We start from the raw sequence: 4,180 nt of genomic DNA, 5'->3' as shown, positions 1-4,180 counted from the left end.
TCGTAATAATAATAAAGCTTGCCTTTTTCGAAAATCACTAAGTGGTAACAGGAGATAAGCTCAAATGGTAGAGTGCTCACTTATGCATGCGAGAGGTAGTGGGATCGATACCCACATCCTCCAATGCCTTACATTCTCACATTTTGTCAGCGAATTAACAATTTTGAATTGGAATCAATCAGAAGACCAAAGTGGTAACTTGACCATTACCACTCTGCAAAATAAATTGTATGCATTCTTTTCCATGCAAAGCTCGTTCTAACCATTGACTGATTGACTGGCTGATATCAACGTTCGGTGTCTTTCATGTGTCAAAGAAATCTGAAATTTGGAATGCCGACGGACAGCGAAGCCAGAACAATGGGAAACATCACAGAACCATCAGAAAGCGTCTGCCGATGAGAATTTACGTAAAAACAAATCGTAAACACATTCATGCAATAAAAAAAGCTGAATAGATACAAAGCATTTGAAAATTACTATTTATATCACTGCAGAATGTGAAATAATAATCAAAGCTGAAATCATGCAAGATAAATTAAAATCATTCATAATAATAATAAAGCTTGCCTTTATATGACATCATCTTGAGGTATCGGGGAATTAGCTCAAATGGTAGAGTGCTTGCTTTGTATGTGAGAGGCAGTGGGATCGATACCCACATCCTCCAAAATTCTACATTCTCACATTTTGTCAGCGAATTAACAAATTTTAATCGGCAGGAATCAGAAGACACGCAATCTTGACCATTGCCTCTCCACGAAACAAACTGTATGCATTATTTCCCATATCAAGCTCTTTCTCGCCATTGACTGAGTGACTGGGTGATATCAACGTTCGGTATCTTCCAGGTGTCATATAAATCTGAAATTTGGAATGCCGATGGACAGCAAAGCCGGTACACTGGGAGACATCACAGAACCGTCAGAAAGCGTCTGCCAATGAATATTTACGTTTAAAAAAACCCGAAAACGCATTCATAAAACAAAAAAAGCTGAATCGATATATATAAAGCATTTGAAAATTGCAATTTATATCACTGTAAACTGTGAAATAATCATCAAAGCTGAAATCATGCAAGATAAATTAAAATCATTCAAAATAATAATAAAGCTTGCCTTTATATGACATCATCTTGAGGTATCAGGGGATTAGCTCAAACGGTAGAGCGCTTGCTTTTGCATGTGAGAGGCAGTGGGATCGATACCCACATCCTCCAAAATTCTACATCCTCACATTTTGTCAGCGAATTAACAAATTTTAATCGGCAGGAATCAGAAGACATGCAATCTTGACCATTGCCTCTCCACGAAACAAATTGTATGCATTATTTTCCATATCAAGCTCTTTCTCACCATTGACTGAGTGACTGGGTGATATCAACGTTCGGTATCTTCCATGTGTCATATAAATCTGAAATTTGGAATGCCGATGGACAGCAAAGCCGGTACACTGGGAGACATCACAGAACCGTCAGAAAGTGTCTGCCAATGAATATTTACTTTAAAAAAAAACGAAAACGCATTAATAAAACAAAAAAAGCTGAATCAATATATATATAGCATTTGAAAATTGCAATTTATATCACTGTAAACTGTGAAATAATCATCAAAGCTGAGACAATGCAAGATAAATTAAAATCATTCATAATAATAACAAAACTTGCCTTTATATAAAATCACAACAAGTTAACGGGGGATTAGCTCAAATGGTAGAGTGCTCGCTTAGCATGCGAGAGGTAGTGGGATCGATACCCACATCCTCCAATATTTTACATTGTCACATTTTGTCAGCGAATTAACAATTTTGAATTGGAATGAATCAGAAGACACGCAAACTTGACCATTACCACTCTGCAAAATAAATTGTATGCATTATTTTCCATATAAAGCTCCCTCTATCCATTGACTGACAGACTGGCTCACGTCAATGTTCGGCATCTTCCAGGTGTCATCGAAATCTGAAATTTGAAATGCAGACGGACAGCGAAGCCAGTACACTGGGAGACATGACAGAACCGTCAGAAAGCGTCTGCCAATGAATATTTACGTTTAAAAAAACCGTAAACACATTCATAAAACAAAAAAAAGCTGAATCGATATATAGCATTTGAAAATAGCAATTTATATCACTGTAAACTGTGAAATAATCATCAAAGCTGAGACAATGCAAGATAAATTAAAATCATTCGTAATAATAATAAAGCTTGCCTTTTTCGAAAATCACTAAGTGGTAACAGGAGATAAGCTCAAATGGTAGAGTGGTTACTTATGCATGCGAGAGGTAGTGGGATTGATACCAACATCCTCCAATATTTTACATTCTCACATTTTGTCAGCGAATTAACAATTTTGAATTGGAATGAATCAGAAGACACGCAAACTTGACCATTACCACTCTGCAAAATAAATTGTATGCATTATTTTCCATTTAAAGCTCCCTCTATCCATTGACTGACAGACTGGCTCACGTCAATGTTCGGCATCTTCCAGGTGTCATCGAAATCTGAAATTTGAAATGCAGACGGACAGCGAACCCGCTACACTGGGAGACATGACAGAACCGTCAGAAAGCGTCTGCCAATGAATATTTACGTTTAAAAAACCCGTAAACGCATTCATAAAACAAAAAAAAAGCTGAATCGATATATAGCATTTGAAAATTGCAATTTATATGACTGGAAACTGTGAAATAATCATCAAAGCTGAGACAATGCAAGATTAATTAAAATCATTCGTAATAATAACAAAGCTTGCCTTTTTCGAAAATCACTAAGTGGTAACAGGAGATAAGCTCAAATGGTAGAGAGCTCGCTTAGCATACGCAAGGTAGTGGGATCGAGACCCACATCCTCCAATGTTTTACATTCTCACATTTTGTCAGCGAATTAACAATTTTGAATTGGAATCAATCAGAAGACCAGAGTGGTAACTTGACCATTACCACTCTGCAAAATAAATTGTATGCATTCTTTTCCATGCAAAGCTCGTTCTAACCATTGACTGATTGACTGGCTGATATCAACGTTCGGTGTCTTTCATGTGTCAAAGAAATCTGAAATTTGGAATGCCGACGGACAGCGAAGCCAGAACAATGGGAAACATCACAGAACCATCAGAAAGCGTCTGCCGATGAGAATTTACGTAAAAACAAATCGTAAACACATTCATGCAATAAAAAAAGCTGAATAGATACAAAGCATTTGAAAATTACTATTTATATCACTGCAGAATGTGAAATAATAATCAAAGCTGAAATCATGCAAGATAAATTAAAATCATTCATAATAATAATAAAGCTTGCCTTTATATGACATCATCTTGAGGTATCGGGGAATTAGCTCAAATGGTAGAGTGCTTGCTTTGTATGTGAGAGGCAGTGGGATCGATACCCACATCCTCCAAAATTTTACATTCTCACATTTTGTCAGCGAATTAACAAATTTTAATCGGCAGGAATCAGAAGACACGCAATCTTGACCATTGCCTCTCCACGAAACAAACTGTATGCATTATTTCCCATATCAAGCTCTTTCTCGCCATTGACTGAGTGACTGGGTGATATCAACGTTCGGTATCTTCCAGGTGTCATATAAATCTGAAATTTGGAATGCCGATGGACAGCAAAGCCGGTACACTGGGAGACATCACAGAACCGTCAGAAAGCGTCTGCCAATGAATATTTACGTTTAAAAAACCCGTAAACGCATTCATAAAACAAAAAAAAGCTGAATCGATATATAGCATTTGAAAATTGCAATTTATATCACTGTAAACTGTGAAATAATCATCAAAGCTGAGACAATGCAAGATAAATTAAAAGCATTCATAATAATAACAAAACTTTCCTTTATATAAAATCACAAAGAGGTAACGGTGGATTAGCTCAAATGGTAGAGTGCTCGCTTAGCATGCGAGAGGTAGTGGGATCGATACCCACATCCTCCAATATTCTCCATTGCCACATCTTGTCAGCGAATTAACAATTTTGAATTGGAATGAATCAGAAGACATGCAAACTTGACCATCACCACTCTGCAAAATAAATTGTATGCATTATTTTCCATATAATGCTCCCTCTATCCATTGAATGACAGACTGGCTCACATCAATGTTCGGCATCTTCCAGGTGTCATCGAAATTTGAAATACAGACAGACAGCGAAGACGGTACACTGGGAG

General features: G+C 36.9%; 2 non-coding genes across 2 annotated transcripts; both read left to right on the top strand.

The window, feature by feature from the left end:
• Positions 1–1,693: 1,693 nt before the first annotated feature.
• On the top strand, positions 1,694–1,766 carry TRNAA-AGC (transfer RNA alanine (anticodon AGC)). The gene has a single exon. It is a non-coding gene; the product is annotated as a tRNA-Ala (tRNA).
• A 2,108-nt stretch (positions 1,767–3,874) lies between these two features.
• TRNAA-AGC (transfer RNA alanine (anticodon AGC)) lies at positions 3,875–3,947 on the top strand. The gene has a single exon. It is a non-coding gene; the product is annotated as a tRNA-Ala (tRNA).
• Positions 3,948–4,180: the final 233 nt, after the last annotated feature.

Source organism: Myxine glutinosa, chromosome 1 (assembly GCF_964187855.1).
Source record: "Myxine glutinosa chromosome 1, kmMyxGlut1.1, whole genome shotgun sequence".
In the NCBI taxonomy this organism is placed as follows: Eukaryota; Metazoa; Chordata; class Myxini; order Myxiniformes; family Myxinidae; genus Myxine; species Myxine glutinosa.
This window is presented reverse-complemented; position numbering and strand designations above follow the sequence as displayed.